Source organism: Pteropus alecto, unplaced genomic scaffold, assembly GCF_000325575.1.
Source record: "Pteropus alecto unplaced genomic scaffold, ASM32557v1 scaffold20, whole genome shotgun sequence".
Lineage (NCBI taxonomy): Eukaryota > Metazoa > Chordata > Mammalia > Chiroptera > Pteropodidae > Pteropus > Pteropus alecto.
Genome location: NW_006436298.1, coordinates 8770221 through 8788549, shown reverse-complemented (window position 1 = coordinate 8788549; position 18329 = coordinate 8770221).

Below are 18329 nucleotides of genomic sequence, written 5' to 3'. Positions count from 1 at the left end.
TCACTGGATCCCTGGCCTGCCCACCGCCCGGCCCCGGCATCACATGGCCGGGCCCGCCCGCCGCCGCGCCCGACACCGGCTCCAGGAGGAAACCTGAAACCTCGACTGCGCCATCTCCGCCAGCCCCCTCCTGCTGCGGGGCGGCGGCTGGCTCCCCTCGGCTTCCCTCCCCTGGCACCGAGCGCCGAGGCGAGCGGAGGCCGGCGCGGCCCTGCCCGGCCAGAGGACGGCGAGGTTGCGCCCTGGAGGCTGCTCCTGCCCCCTCGGGGCTCCCGCCCGCCTGGCCTTGGCGCCGCCGGAGTTAGGAGCCGGCCTGCCCGCTCCTGAAAGGAGTTGTGCCAGGCCTGAGGGAGGCTTCTACTGTCCTCTGCCAAAAGCCACCACACCTGTGACATAACATGGCCCAAGTATTACTTAAAACTCAGCAGATGCCCTCTTCTTGAGACTGTTCCTCTGGCCTTGGGCTTGACAAGCTGTAATTCCCTTGGCGTTCGTGCACGCAAGTGGCTCCATTCGAAGTCTTCATAATTCAAATATTCGCATGAAAACCGTAACCCGTTTTTACAATGAACAGCAATGTGAGAGGGACTCCCTTACCAACAACGTGCTTTTCCAGTTAGAATCATCACAACTCCAAGTGGAGAAGCCTCTGCATCAGACAGGCGTTCATAAAACAGACTTCAGACAATGATAGCAGCTTTAACGGCAAAATTTCCGATTTGACTTTTCATATGATTATGGTTAGTCCTGCTTTGTTTTTCCTGCGAAGCCCTGCCGCCCACAGGACCAGGGCAGGGGTGTGGCCCTAAGAAGCTGGCCACCAAGGCACCTCTCCCCAGTTGTCACCAACACCTCTCCTGGAAGGTTCAACCTCCCTTCTCGTCCTCACCTTGTCCAGTCCTCTTTGCTGATATAGCTCCTGAGGATGTGAGACTAAAGAAGATAAGAAACACCGTCCTGTGTCTGAAGTCCTTAGCCTTGCTCCAAAGAAAGCTGGGGGGGTGGGGTATTCTGCCTTAATAAAGGGACCCCAAATTGGCATCACAGGCCTGACCCATGCTTCAGTCCCAGCTAATGCTATTTCACCTGAGCCCATGAACCCAGGACCCGGCCTCAAGCCCTGCCTTTTAAAGGAAAAAAAGTTCCTGCCCATTGCCAGGACTTTAAGGCACTCGAGATAAAAAAACAATAATATCCTTTTAAAAAATATTTCCAACCCTAAAATGTTTACTAAAGATTAACAGTCAACACACCAGACAAAAATGGTTTCCAGATTCTGATGATCAAAAGCATTGATGTTCCGTGGACTTTGTTTTTATTCTCCTTTTTATAACACTAGTATTAAATCATTGTGTATTTTCTTTTCTTTCTCCCCTGCCCACCTTTTTTTCCATTAATGCTGTCAGATATGCAGACAGAAAGAATATAAAATGTGGAAGGAGGAAAAACTATTATAAGAAGTTACCCCAAAACTCCTTCCCACGAAAAAGAAATAAAAGGCAAAACTAGTATTGTGAAACCCTCATCAGCTGAGGACATACAATCATGCTATCTGCAGTTTTCTTGCCTTCTCTCCAGCACTGAGCTTGATCAATATTTAAATAAGTACTTGGCTTTCAACTTCTCTAGGTTCAAATATTAAGCAAAGTGTACTCTAGCAACCTTAAAAGAAGCCCGTGAAAGTATGAGTCAAGAAGCTATCAGTTGTGTAAATAACCCTTTGCATCTGATTGATTTTGCTGCATATAAGTCACTCAGGACACTGAGATAGTGCTGAGCTTGGCTGAGACAGTGTTTGTTTAGAATTCAAAGACTAGTATTCTCTCAGTGCCCAGACAAAGGACACTCAGCCAACAGGAAACCAGGTTGGTAATTCAGTTGGGAAAATCCTGACTTCCTAGTGAGTATTAAGCCAGTGTCCCAGCTCAGCTCTGTCTTTTCTAGTTATTCAGTCTCCATTCATCCTTACGGACTTCAAACAGACCTCCTCCATAAATCCTTTCTTCATGTTCTGGTTTCTGCAAGCTTCTGAACTTTAACAAAATTTAATGACCTTACCACACAATTTAGCACCTGATCATTTTCACTGTCATAAGTTGGACTATGACAGGTTCCTATCTTCTCAACTTCTCATTTCAAGGACAAAGATTGTTTCTTATCCCAGTAATCTCCACAGTCCGAACACAGGGCACCTCTTGAGTATTTAATATTTGTATAGAAACTCTAGCTCTGGAGTATTTAATATTTGTTTTTTAAGTAACTATCACATCAGTTATGCAGTAAGGAAAATGTATATCACAATTTTCAAACTTTTGTTTAATTTCAACCACTCCAAATTCTATTGCCTACTTAATTCTTTTCTTCTCTTCATTTTATTTCCTTTACCAATAATTATCAAAGATTAAATAATTGTAAAGCTCACGTTTGGCCATATGAGTAGGAAATTACCAGTGTTTCCTAACTAAAAGCATGATACTGGAAGACGACAGATGGGTGAGAGGTGGGGAGACAAGTTTTGGAATTAGAAATAAGACGACTTTGGGAAGATCCAACTTTACTATGCCTCCATTTCTTCCTCTGTAACATGGGCATAAGAATAGTATCATTGTGAAGATTAAAAGACTGAAGGTGATTATGCGATACGTAAGAAGGATGTAGGAAATTGTGGCAATTAATATTTCAGAGTATGGCTATATTAAGAGAACACTTCAGAGTTTTGAGGTAATTAATAGAGTGTCTCAAACTCCAAGGTAAGAAACTAGTTCTGGAATATACACTTGCTTGCTCAGGCTGAGAAGGTCAGGGAACACAAAGAGGCCAACATGATCAAAACAAGGGACAAACCTTGTGGGAAAATGCTCACAGTTCTCATACTGGCTACACTTCAGCATCACCAGCGAAGATTTAAAAAAAAAAAAAAAACCCACATTGATTCCCACAATACCACTCCAGACGAACTATTTCTTAATCTCCCAGAGATGGGGCCCATGCATTGGCATTTTTAAAGCTCCTGAGGTGATTCCAATGGTTCACCAAAGCTTGGAACAGCTGGACTAAAATAACTGAACTTATTGCCACTGGAAAAGGGCAAGAGCCAGCCCTCAATTATACGAGGTTAAGGAAAAAGCTCTTCCAGTCCTACCAATGAAAAATCCTGTTTAGGTTGCAAGCCAGGGTGCTTCAAGGTAACATACATATGAATCACCTGGACATCTTGTCGAAATGCAATTTCTGACTCAGATGTAGGCTGATACTCTGCATTTCTGACAAGCTCCAGGTAGTGCCGGCGCTGCTTGTTTATAGGCCACACTCCAAGCAGCAAAATGAACATCAGGAACAAAAAGTATAGAAATATTCACATTGTTATAAAAATGGTCTTGACATCTCTGAATATTTTTAATCAATTGATGTTTATTATGCACCAACTATGCACAAAATATATTTTGCAATCTTTTCAGAAAAGACTAGGCCATTTCTGGCCAGTTTTAAGTGTGAGATCTTCCCTACAGGAATAGTACAACCTCTCAAACAGGGCCGACTTCTCTCCACTAGGCACAGTACACTCAAGTGCCCAGAGCCCACAATACTTTTAGGAGCCAATGAAACTGTTTTAATGTTTCTTTTAAAATATACATTAAAAAAGGTAAATTTTTAGATTGAAGAAAATGTTTTAATATATGATATTTATATAATTGTCTTTACAACAATGGTGTAGTAGAATATAATTATTGTATTTTGTTTTTAATGAAAGAAGGGACTCATGAAGACAAAAGAACCTAAGGCCCACAAAAAAAAAAGTAATATGGCTGTGTGCTCAAAGTCTATCTCAGTCCCAGGTATTTTTAGAAAGCTTATGAAGCCTATTGTGGCTGATATTTCACTGACAAAAAGTTATTCCTCTTCAGCTGATTCCTGAGGCTCTAAAATTCTACCATTGGTGATTTATTCCACCTCCAGAGCCAGTCTTTAAAGATTAACACTATGTAGAGACCTTTCCTTTGTAACATTGACCTTTCAGGCCAAGTTCTTTTTACCCTCCAAATCCAGGACCACATCTCAGGAACTTTTGAGGGGATTTTCTTCAAAAAAAGAAAACAGTAATGAGATTCCATTTTAAAGGAAACACCAATTCTAATCAGTTCCTAAAAACTGACATGCAGCCATTCACAGCTAAACATTATTTTTAACACTATTATTCAATACAGTAAGCTCAATAAAATTTATAAATTATTTTGCTGTCTACTATGACAGCCATTAGTCATATGGGGCTATTTAAACTTAAATTAATTAAAATTAAATAAAATTTTAAAATCAGTTCTGCATTGCACTAGCCACATTTTGAATGCTCAATAGTGACATCTCCCTATTGAAAAACACAGATATGGCACGTTTCCACCGTCACAGAAAGTTCTGTTAGTGCTGTTTCAAAAGGTTTTGAGTAAAATAGGGACCACCCTTCCTGGACCCACTAAAATACAAGGCCAGTTTTGGAAGTATGTAGACTCTAGCTCAAGCACATTTTTTTGTTCTCATTTGTCAACTGACCTACAGCTAAACAGATAATCAATTGTTCTGCTCTTTTCTATACCTTCCCAGCCAAACTTTCTAGGAAACCAACTTTTTGTTGATACCCCCTGCCTTTCAAGAAAGCCAGACAATTTTGACTTGTGAAGAGCCAGTAAATCCAATTCTTGATCCACCCAAGGAACAATAGAGATTTGCTCCAAAATCTAGAACAGTCTTCATCTCAGAAAGTAATCGTTTAATTTAAAAGAAAGAAAGAAAAGAAAAGAAAAGAAAAGAAAAGAAAAGAAAAGAAAAGAAAAGAAAAGAAAAGAAAAGAAAAGAAAAGAAAAGAAAAAGAAAAGAAAAGAGAAAAGAAAAAAGAAAAAAGAAAAGAAAGAAAGTAATTGTTTATTTGCATCACTGGTTGGTTTGGGTTTTTTTCCTTGCCAAAATGGTTCTAGCTGGCCTTTAGTTGTAGTTGACTTCTTAAATTTTAAACCAACTCAAAGGTCCCTTTTTGCTCTCTAGGGCATAACTGTACCAGGCAGGCCAGCTAGATAATGATGCATGTGTCTATAAATCTCCCATCAGCCAGCAATTTTGCTTCCAAGAGCACCACTGGAGTGCTCAGGTATGGGGTGTGTGGAGCAGAACGACTAAACATCCAGCATTTCTCCAATCCCCTAACACCTGCTAAACACTCACATGATCATACTAAATCCCAGTCTGGAGCAAGTTTGCAGTTATAGAATAAAAGCCCTTAAAAAACAGTTGATAACTGAGATACTGACACCATTTTAATTAGGGAGACACAACTACTAGTCACTGATAAGACAGGCGGGAAATAATGTGTGTGCAACTGTCACATGGGCTATAATTATGTTTAAGACTTCTGGTAACATGACAGATAGTGAGAATGAAGCTTCATCGTTTGTAAGTCTCAAAATGCATGTATAGCTTTGGGCAGCTATTACTCATTAAAGAGGATCAAGATACTATTTTTCCATTTACAAAGAGCAGGCAGAGAAAAGGAAAAGAGGAAAATCTATAGATAAAATTGGTAGAAATCAGTTTCCTTCCCCCTGCAAACAAAAACCTATAAAAAATATTTTAACTTAGGCTTTTAAAATTCTTTCAGACCCATTCTATTGATTATAACATATACCCCAAGAACTAAGTTTGGAATCTTACCACTAAAGGATCCAAGACTTTTTTTAATTGCCTGAGTTAAATATCCTACAATTTCTAAATTCAACTCAAAAGACCTAGGTAGGCAATGCTAAGTGCAATGCATGGGAACTATTTTGCTATTTTTGCTATTTTTAATTCTGAAACTCGCCATTTCTACTCTGAAGTGGGACATCTTGGCAGAGCTTTTCCTTCAGCACTCTAAGGAGGCACGTAGGGCAGGGAAGCTTACAGAGGCCTTAATACTCCAACTCATATGAACAGACTTAAGAATCATCCATAATGTACAGAGGATAATTTAAAGACAGGGGAAAATGGAGAGCTAAAAATAATGTCTTTAATTATCGTTTTTAAAAAATAAATTGTCCTACCCAGAGTCCTGCCATAGAAGGTAGTTCATTCTCTTCTAATAAAGAAAATGTCTTTAAATTACCCCTCTGATATTATTTCATAGTGCAAATACTTAGTTGTTCTTCACTTTGAAAAATAAGTTCAGCTACGTGGGATAGAGGAGCATGGGAAGCGGCCACGGCAAAAGTGATGGATAAACTCAGAGAGCTTACCTGCCTTCTTCTAGACCAGGGATCAACAACTGTTTTCTGTAAAGGGTCGGCTAGTAAATTTTTTAGGCTTTGTAAGCCATATGCTCTTTGTCACAATAACTCAACTCTGCCATTGTAATACAAAAGCAGTGACTAACAATATGTAAATAAATGAGCTTGTCTGTGTTTCAAAAACCTTTATTTACAAAAATAGGCAGTGGCCTGGATTTGACCAACAGGCTCTAGGTCACTGGAATAATGTGCTGAGGTTTAAACACCGCTAAAGCCTGAGTACTAACTCAAATATGGACAACCAGTCATGTAGAAAGCCATAACATGACACAAGTCCGAAATTAAGCTATAGAATTAAACTATTGAAACTAAGGATTAAGCTATAGGAAAAAAGTAAAACAGAGATGGGAAGAAAAAAGAATTTTCCATAAATTATTAATATACTCCACAGGTATAATGTATCTATCGAACAAGAACAAGAAGCTATGAAAAGAGAACGACCAGAGGACAAGAAAGTACTTGCAAATTAAGAATATAAAACAATAAAGTTTAAAAATTCAGCAGAGGGTTGAAGATAAAGTTGAGGTAATATCCCAGAAATTTTAAGGAAAGACAAATGCACAGAAAATATGAAGTCAAAAATAAAAGTTTTTCAAGATTAATCTCACATATTCAACATCTCAAAAAGGATTCCAGGAGAAGAAAGAAAAGAGAGTGAAAGGAATTATCTAAGATAAAATTTTTAGGCTCAGAATTTATAAGTCTACTTCTAAGAATTTATCCTAAAGATATATGCAGGAGCAAGAATATACATATACAAATATGCTCAGTGCAACGTTTTTATAATAGCAAAAACTGAAAACAATTGTTCATAGGGTTATTTGGTTAAATAAATTATGGAACACCTATACTATGTAGTTGTTTAAAAAATAATAATGTGGTTTTGGATGTAATAATATGGAAAGAGGCAAGTTGCAGAACAGTATGTTTACTAGGAACCCATTTTTATTTATAAATATAAATAATGTTTATAGATCAATACATATTTACAAATGCATTATAGCAGGTCTAGAAAGCTAACTCAAGAAGCTGTTAATAGTGGGTATCTCTTGAGAGAGGAGTACAATTTGGAGGGTTAGTGAATAGCCCTTTCACTTTGCATTTACCTATGTCTATGTTTTTGTCTTTTTTTTACAATATACATGTTTTCTGTAATTTTTAATAATCAAAAATAAAAACTAAATTATTTACACTATTACAGAGAGAAAAAAATTTTTTCCCTTTATAATAGCCCTGGGAAGAAACAGCAAAAATTATCAGGGGTCAGGATGAAAAGAAAATGAAATCCCTGGTTAAAGAAAGAGCATGAACCCAGGTAAGGAACACAAGCAATAAAAGGCACTGCCTGGCATTTCAGGAACTTACATTAGAGCTGGGAAGAGACCCACACACATGGCAAATAGAGACCAACCTCAGTCGTATAGCCTGCCAAACTGTGCAGTTATATCAAAGCCTGGGAGTTCAGAGGACAGCGACCAGTGAAGGCTGGAGTACCCAAAGATGCTTCAGTGAAGGCTGGAGTAGCCAAAGATGCTCTATGGAGGAAGTGAGTCATGAAGGATGCAAAGGCAGAAGAAAAAACATTTTAGGCCGACAACCAACAAAAGTGAAGATACGGATTTTAATGACCATGCAGCATTCATGCAAAGGTGAAGAAACTACCTCATCTAAATTAGAGGGATTATGTTAGTTAGGATTAGGTTTGGCTGCACATAACGGAAGACTCAAATTACAGTGGCTTAAACAAGATAGAGGTTTACTTTTCTTTCATGCCAAAGGAGTCTAGAGGTGTACAGTCCTAGACTATTTCCATAGCTTCTTCATCATCATAGCCTCAGATTCCTTTTCCCTTCCTGCTTCACCATATTTAGCACTGGTTTCCATCCTCAAGGTAGCCTCATAATTGCAAGATGGTTGCTACAGCACCAACCATCATATCTATGCTCCATACAGCAAGAAGGAGAAAGGGTCGAGGGAAAAGAGGCCTACCTTCCATTTCAGTCAGCCTCTCATAAAGATTTTCCCTGGAATCCCCACCCAACAACTTCTATTTAATCTCACTGGCTACCCCTATCAGTTACAGGAGACTGGAAATATGACAGTTTTTTAAGGTAGGCACGATGCTGTTCCTATTGATACAAGGTTTCTAGGGGTAAAGAAATAAGACTTAACCAACTCTGTTAAATAATTAGGTTATACTATGAAGGTCTTTGAAAACAAGGCAAACAAGAATTTAAAGCTGAAAAGGAGAGAACGAAATTAGGAAATTATCTATCATCCACAAAGAAATATGTAGAGAAATAAATAAACTTAGAGTTTCAAAAGCATAGAAGGAATAAATTTGAAAAATAAGTGAGAAAAACACTACAGCTATTTACTTCTAAAAATGGCTAATTGGTTGCACAACAAAATGAATATACTTAATACTATTGAACTGTACATTAAAAATTGTTAAGATAGTGAATTTTGTTACAAATATTTTATCACAATTAAATTTTTTTTAATTTTAACTAGTAAGTTGATAATTTTTATAGTTATATACCTGAACTTACAAAAACCTGTGGTCCTGCTCCATTCAGAAACTCAACCTTCTACAATTTTCAAAAGAGATTTAGTAACACTCAACTGTATATTCTAACACTACCAATATGGGGTAGACTTCCAGTCTAAATATGGCAATAGAAGCCAGCCTTTCTCATTCTCATCCACACGCCCATGGTGCTTTGAAGATACCTCTATAATAATAGCTATCATGTTGTGCTTTAGTTAGTTGTTTATCATTTTGCTGGTTAAGATGCAACTGAGCAGAATGGACTTTGTCATCAGACTTTCCACTTGCTAAATATGTTTCTCCAGAAAATTGCTTTAACTCACTAAGACATGCTTTTCTCACCCTTAAGGCGAAGGTCATAACATGAGTCTTATAGGCATTTTTAAAGTTGTGGTGAGAATTAGAGCCTGGTACTCAGTGAGAACTCGGTAAATGGTAGCCTTCATCATTATTTATGTCTTCCCTCCTGTATTCTAAAGTCTTCAAGAACAGGGCATGTCTTACTCATCTTTTTATGAACCCCCAGTGTCTAACAATACTGGATGCTCTGACAAGAATCATTTCAGCAAGTAGAAGTTTCTTCAGGAGAACTCTCAGGCCAGTCCACATCAGTGAAGTGAATGTTACTGACCCATCACAGTACCCCAGAAACCTAACAATTGTTGCTTCAAAAAGAAAACATATTTATGTTTCATAGCTTATTAAGTACATTTTACAGTAACAAAGCTTCCTTTAGGTGCACTGTGGCCAATGTGCCTGTTTTAGAGTGTTTCCTGGCAAAACCCCTCATGGGACAGTCTCTTTCAGTACCAGATGTGGACATGCATTTAGGCCTGGCCAGTCCCATCTGTGTTCCCTCTTCCTGGGAGTCCGCCTGCATCAATGCTTCCATGGGTGGTTCTGATGTAAAAAGCACAAAGGTTCTGCAAAAGCTTCTCAAACCATCTCGTATTTTACCTAACTCAAATTTCTAAAGCACAGGGCACTCTGCCTTAACTCCCTTTTGGTTGCAAAGCTTTTATGTTGCTCCTATCCTTTTTATCTTTCGCCTCTCCCTGCCTCTTGACATTTGCACTTTGGAGCATCAAATTGCAGGATGGAAAGGGAGACGATTTGATTTCTTCTGTGTATTCAGGAAAACTACCCTGCAGCACATTGTGCCTGGAATGTATCTACTCTAAATGCATTCCCTTGTCAGGTTATTACCCCAAGGTTAGGCAGAGCCAGCCCTGCTCTTCAGGCCAGAGGCCTGAGCATACATATCAGGTGGAAGCCTTTTTTCTATTACTCACACCCAGGCCTCAACCCTGGAGGTTCTGATTCAGCAATTCTGTGGTGCATTCTGGACATGTGTATTTTCAAAATGCTCCCCAGGTAATTCTGTTAAGTTCCTCCTCTATTCTGCTCCCTTCTGAGGAGCTACTCTTGGCAATGGTTTCTAGAAAGCCATTTTCTCATTGGCCATTGGTCTCAATTACCGGTGCTGCAAAGAATTGCACTGTGGATCACAGCCTCAGAATCAATAATGGCAGCTAACACTTATTTTTAATGTATAGCAGGCATTGTGCTAAACCCTTTATTTATATAACCTTATTTAATCCTCACAATACTGTGAGATACTGAGGTACTAGTGGTATCTCCTTTTTAACAAGGAAGAAATTAGTAAGTAATAAAGCCCAGATTTAAACCCAGCTTGTAGTTGTAACCAAAACCCTATATGGCCTCATGCAGTGAGCTGCAGAAGATCTCAGGAGCCACATATTTCTTTATGATCAAACTAACCTGTCATCATACTGACCACTCTACCCCTGGGCCATCTAGCTTCACCACTAACCCCAGCCCTCCTATCTCCTCAGTCTGTTCAGCCATATATCAATTCTGAAAATAATACCGCGGATCTCGGTGTTTTTCTGCTGATCTCCTAAGCCTTCACTCAGCATCTCCTTCCAGAAAACTTTCTCCAACACTCGCATCCTCCATGCCAAGCTGGGTTAGGTGCCTTATCTACACTTCTCTTCCACTTCGTGCGTTTCTTGATCACCAGCTTACTGTGTAGCATCTTGATGGTGTCTGCTTCCATCTCCTTCAGCTCAGAGTTCACTAAGGCCAGAAGTAACTTTCAATCTTCTTTGATTCTCTGATGCCTAGTACAAGATCTGGCAGAAGGAACACATAACTGTTGGCTGAATAAACAACATCAGCATCAATGATACCTCCACCCTCACCTTACAGGAAGGACTTGTTAATTCAGCTCTGGAGTGTGGGGCAAGAAAGAACATCTTCCAGCTGGCTCCTATCAAGACAATCTCTAGAAACTACAGATTTATAGTCTTTGCATTTTTTCCTACTTTCTCTTTTGAGTTCCACCCCCAATATACTTACATTCTTTTTCTACAGCTAAGGAGCCAGGGACCCGGCAGTCTTGCTTACTCTACAGAAGATATGCCCCCATTCAAACCCCGCCTATCCTAAAAGAAAAGTCCTCTCTATCTCCTTAAATTCTTGCTTTTCCCCCAACTAGACTCATTAGTGGGAAACTTACTGCAACAGGTGAAATGGGGTCTTCAGAATTCTGAATGGAGGCTCTCAAAAATAGACATGTGACATATTAAAATACTTCATAGTTGTCTACAACATAAAGGTTGTAGATACAAACTCTCCTCTTTAACTTTTAAAATGTGAGGTCTTCAGAATTAGTTGCACCTTATGAAGTACAAGGAGATACAGCAAAAAAAAAGATGAGCAGGAACTGCCAGTGGAATCACACGGTGGTCAAGGAGATAAACAAGCCAAGTGAGAGAAAAATACAGAATAGCATTTACTTTTTACAATTTATCTGTAAAACTTTGTATGCAGCTTTATAGATAATGAATATTCTCTTATAATTTCTATTAAGAATTTTATAAATAATTTCTATTAATCCCTTAGAACACTCATACTCCAAGGTTACTAAATGTATTATCAACAGACCTCGTTGGTCATCATTCTCACACGACTCCCTGCCCCAATCACACTTGTGTAGCTCAGTATCAATCTGTTTTGATGGACATTTTAGCACTGTAAAAATGTGCCACTAAAATGACTTTGATGACAAATACAAAATAAAGTCCTTAAAATGTTCCTCAGTATAAAGCATTGCATTCTTCTTTCATACAATATAAGCTATATTAAGAAACTGGTTAAGTGTGTAAGAGAAGAATGGAAATACTATTTCATAAAACCTTTAACATACTGCACTATGACTTTCACCTTTGATACTGACTGCATGACAAACTATATAAACCATAATAAGTAAACATCACACCACAAGATTAAAGCCCCAAGTGCGAAAGTGTCATTAATCAGATCAAACGCATATTTGCTTTTCTGTTGGCATCAAAATTTGTTTCTCTGTAATTTAAAATTGTTTCTCTGTAAGTTAAACATACCTCATGGTACAATGCTGATCCAAATCTGTGTACTTGGCAACATAGAAAAGGAAACTTATCTTTCATCCACCGTATGGACATGTTATTCTCCAACCAAAATGATCGACTTGAATTAAAGTTTATTCTGTCCTTCTCCATAAATGTTGCCAAATCCAGCACTTCAAGTTTGAGTAAGTAAAAAAGAATGATGTATGTTTGTCCACAAGGCTGATTAAAAGCACAAGGCTTCAGCAGGGAGAAGTAGTGTGGTTACAAACATATTTGAGAATCTAAAAAGTTAAGATCTTCACCCCAAAATAATACACATTCATTCATACTCACCAAGTTGGGGCCACCCCAAAGCCAATTCATAGTCCATAGGTTAAGAATTCACACATTCAAATGAAAAACTTCATAGGGTACAGAAATAAAATCACTTGTGTTTCTTGGTAGCAATAACATACATAAATTGTGCAGCCGCTTAACTCTCATATTAATAGATTAACTTATCTTCTTTGTTAAATTAGCACACAGTGGAATAGCTGGGCTTTATTAACCAGACTGTGTGCTAATGCATGTTGTTCTCTGACAGAAGAATCTAACCATAATAGACAATCCCTACTAGCCCTCACAAACAACTTGTCCACGTGTATTTGCAAACTCTCTATCTGATAAAGGGTTAGTCTAAAATACATAAAAAACTCATACAACTCTACAGCAAAAAAAAATAAAAACAATTTGATTAAAAATTGTGTAGACAACCTGAATAGACATTTTCCCAAAGAAAACAAGTACATGAAAAGGTGTCAATATCATTAATCATCAGAGAAATGCAAATCAAAACTGCAGTGAGTGAGTGAAATTTGTGGGTGAAAATTTAAGCCAGAACAGGATATTTGCATAATCTAAAGTACTGTCTCTAAATGTTTCTCAGTTACGAAGGGAAAAGTAATACCTTAATGGTGAAGAAACCTGGCCTAGAACGCCTTAACTAGGGGATCAAAGTTAATATCACCAGTAATAAGACATATGGACATCATGTAGACCTTGATGTCCTACTCTGAGACAAAGATATCACTTCTGTGATATTCTTGCCCAAAACATATAACCTGAATCTAATCATGAGAAACATCATACGATCCCAAATGAATACATATTCTACAAAACAACTGACCAGTATTCATCAAAAGTTTCAGAGTTGCGAAATATAAGGAAAGACTGAGGAACCATCAGGAATTGGAGGAGATTAAAGAAACACAACAACTAAATGCGATGTAGAATCCTGGATTGGGTCCTAGAACAGAAAAGAGACATCAGGGAGAAAACTGGAGAAACCAGTATATTTTAGTTAACAGCACTGCGCCAGTGTTCATTTCCTGGTTTTGATAATTGCACTGTGGTTAACAACATAAGTTAACGTTAGGGTAAGCTGGGGGAAGCTGCTTACCCTATTCTTGAAACTTTTCTCTGTCTAAAACGATTTCAAAACAAACATAAAATAAAAACCCTAGGGTTTTAAAGCCTTCTGTCCTTGAAGCTTCCATTTTTGTCTAATTCTCAAAAGACCAAAGACTCACTTCCCGTTAAGTCCTGAGAAAACAAGCCACCTCCCTCTCTGGTAGCCCTGCTTACCCCCGTCTCAAGTCTGACATTTGCCTCCTCAGAATTCAGCCTTCAAGCAACATTTATTTAGCACATCTTATATGCCAGACCTTATACATAAAGTGGATATGATCCCTGTCCTATCACAGCTTACTTCTTCTGTTATACATTCTATGTCAGCTGCTATTTGAGTCACCAAATTTTAAATACTGTCCCCAGTCCTGTTTTTCCAGGAGATTCATACTCTATTAAGAAAGTAATCCAGAGATGAACTAATCTATATTACTATTTGAACTATTATATTATTTAAGTTGAACAATAAATTTGTGTTCCTCTATCAAATGACCTCCATGTCCTTTTTTCTAAGAAAATTTATCATTGTTCACATGCCCCGCTTATACCAATAGCTGAGACAATGTTTCATTTACAAAGCCAACCAGTTAGTTATCTGGGGTTCTTCCAAGAGCTTGATGTTGTCACCTTTTAAAGACTTAGAAGTCATCACACTCACTATTACTTAAAGGAAAAAAATAAGCTTCCATTAGATAATCTTCACTAGAAAATTACTGACTTAGGCAATGGCAGATTTATTTTTAACAAAACAAGAAAACATCAGCAAGTAAAACCACATCAGGAGCTTCCCTACTAACTACTTCAATTTCTCCACTTGGAAATAGGAGGAATATCCATTTCCTATGCCGTCATAGAGAGCACTGCGCCGTGAAATTTTATAAGACAATGGGCCCTGGGAACTTTCATTTGACGTATTCTTCATCCATCTCTCATCTCTGAGACACATTTTCCCACTTAACGGTGTTTTTGATACCATGAAGCCTTTGAATCTTTAACTCTTTTTTGATCCTGACATAACAGATTAGGGGACAAAGTTGCTTTCATATTTTATAAACTAATACATATAACATGGGATTTTCTTTAGTTAGGAACACACACAGATAAAATGGGAGGTCTCCAAGTCTTCGGTGGGGAACATACCTGTTTCGAGGTGTTAGCTGGAGATATATTATTCCTACAGTGTATGTATAAAATCTTTTTCTTATTAATTGGAGAGTTTAACATCGGCATTCATAAATAAATTTAGTTTATAGTTTTCTTTTGTAGGGAAGCCGAATGTATCAGAGTAAACTAGGTTATGCTGTGATAAAAACTCCCCAAATCTCAGTAGCTTACAGTTTCTTACTCATCTCATACGTCCACTGTAGGTCCATTATGTCTCTTTTCCATGTCATCTTCCCTCTGGAATGAGGTGGATAAAACAGCTTATCTGGCACATTGTTGGTGGTCATGGCAAGAGAGAAGAGAGATCAGGTGAAGCATGAACTGGATTTAAAAGCTTCCACTTATTAAGTGGCACGATGTCACTTTTGCCCTTATTGTATAGTCCAAGATCTGACCTGACTTCCACGGGGTGGGGATATATAATTCTACCACAGGATCTGGCTTACCTCAAGTCCTAGAGGTAAGCCAGATGTCCCTGGCGTGAAGAACTATTTCCTGTCCCCCAAGAGGGATGGCAGATACTTTGAACAATAGTACCAAAAAGAGGTCAGGTCGACATTTGTTGTGCTGGCTTCAGAAAATGATGTTGGAAGTTTTCTTCTCTAAGTTCTAGATTAGTTTAAATGCATTATAATTTTCTATTCCTTGAAAGTTTGAAAGAATTCACTAATAAAACATTTGAGTCCAGAGTTTCTCAGATTACCTTCTCAATTTCTTCCCTGGTCATTGTTCTGTGTGAATTTTCTGTCTCTCTGGGACCTATTTTGTTCATTTATATTGTCAAGAAAAGCATCCATGTAATCCAGCTTTTAAAATATATTTATATAAAGTTTTGTCAAATATTGGCTTTTTCTTTTAAGTGGCCCATTCTTTTATTCCAGCTTAACTGAGGTATAATTGACAATAAAAATTGTATATATTTAAGGCGTACAACATGATTTGATGAACATATACAATGAAATGATTACTACAATCAAGCTAACACATCCATCACCTCACAGTCACCACATTGTTGCTAATTGTTTAATTTGTATTAACTTTACATGGTACAGAAATATGTATTTGCAAAAGAAAGTAATTTTAATGTATAGTTATAGTACCTACCTGAGTTGTTGTGAAGATTAAATAAGTTAATATATGTACATTGGTGAGAATAGTGCCTTAGTAAGCATATTAGATTTAGATACTATTATTGTCTATAATTTTCCAGTTTTTATCACCCTTATACTTAGTTAAAGCAGAATTCTACATAATCTTCTTTACAAGTTGACTACAGTTTCCTATCATTAACAATGTACTGACTTACACTGTCTTAAATAACATACTCCAAGTAAATAAAATTGCTAGACTATGAGTAATGATTTTATGGTAGAAAACCATGTGTATTAGCTCACAGTATTCTCTTAGAAATTATAGAATAAGGAAATTCACATAGGCTGTCAATAAATTTCATTGCAATTGTCTATTTTGTTCTTTCTCAATCCTTTGTTACTATCAACATCTTTTCTCGTTGGAAGAATGGGTTAGGGAGGTGAGCCTCAAAAGCTTTTATTCAAAAGTAGACAATAATAAAAGAAAAAAAATCTGACCACTGCTTTCTACTTGTTTCCTCTGAGGAAACTGCTTCTGATGCAGGCATTTTTTCTTTTTATTGGGAACACTTTTTCAAGACTATATCTGTTAGTACACCTAAAACTAATGTTATCTGTCAATTATATCTCAAATTTTTAAAAACTTTGAAAAAAAACCACTTCTTATGAGTCCAGTGTTTTACAGTAATGTTTATAGAAAATTGTCAACCCTCGTTAAACTAACACAGTATATATTTTTAACCTTTTGGTCAATAAGATCATCACACAGTCTGAGCTAAGAAAATTAATTTAAACAAAAGAAAGTCTGAATTAATATATTTAAAAATATAAACAATTCTATTTGAAATTTCTACACTAATAATTCAATGGAACTTAACATCTTACTTTCATGAATGGTTAATGTCTTATTTGTATATATTGCAGATCAAATCATTTACTTTCAAAATGCCTCTGAGCAGTCTGTCTCAAGTCAGTCACACCCTCATAGTTTATGATTTATTTTTAAAAACACCCTTTATAATAGTATAAAAGAGGGGACCCCAACCCCCAGGCCTGTTAGGAACCAAGACACACAGCAAGAGGTGAGAGGTGGGCAGGTGAGCTAGAAGCTTCATCTGTATTTGCAGCCGCTCCCCAGCACTAGCATCACCACCTCAGCTCCACCTGAGATCAGACATTAAATTCTCATAGGAGCACTGGTCCCTGGTGCCATAAAGTTCGGGGACTGCTAGTAAAAGAACACTTCAACTCAACTCTTATCTAAGTGATCCAAATGATGTTAATAATCAGAAAAGCTAAGAAAAAGCTTTTCTCATGAAAAGCAGGTAGACTGTCTGTACTCACAAATGTGTGAAAAACATAGTAAAGCAGATAAGACTTTTTTTTTTATGTCATTGCATTTATTCTCACAACAATCCTTCAAGGGAGATAATATTAGCCCATTTGACAGATATGAAAGCTGAGGCCCAGAGCAGCTAGGAACTTGCCCCAGACTATAAAGCTCATGTTCTTTCCATTATTCTACATTGTTGAAAAGCTTAATCTTTAATTCAAAGAGGACTTTAGATTTATGTCCATATTTCTGGTTAGCACCTAATAATTATAGATGGCTTTTGAACCCACTTTGTCAACATAGCAATAATCAAATATCTTGGTTGTTTTCTGAGAGAACTCACCTTCCTCCTTAGGAACACCAACTTGATTCAGAGAAAGGGCTGCCGAAAAGCAGGTTTCTCATGCTTTTTGAAAGAATACTGCCACCTCGTGGACTAATGGCAAACTAAGGTAAGTTGTCAGGCACGGTTTGTTTCACCTGATTAAAATTCTCAGTGGGCAATAAAGACAGCTTCCAGAAACACTGAGTTGTAGCTCTTAGAAAAAAAATAATATAACCATTTCATCTTGCACGCAGTAACTGCTGTTTTCACGTAAATTGCCAAGCTGGATCCAATAAGCATTCGTTCATTTTATCCATTCATTCAGCACATATTTACTAAGCACCAACTATGAATTGTGAATAAAGTCAAGAATTAATCATTAATAACTCAAGATTAATTAAGAACATATTCTATATTTCCAGAACATAAGATGCTATTACTGTAGTACTCAACCTAAGTTCAAATCCCAGATCTGCCACTAGCAAACTGCAGGACTTTGAACAAGTTACCTAAACTTTGTCACTTCAGTGTCGCCATGTGCAGAGTGGGAGTAATAGTAGCCTTTGTCCCTTACAATTAATTATTTTGTAGAATACAAAGCACCCTGCATGAGGATAAGGTATTCAAGGCATATCTTTTGAAGTAATACTAGTGAGTGGAGCTTTGACTGGAAAGATGGATAGCATTTCCTTAGA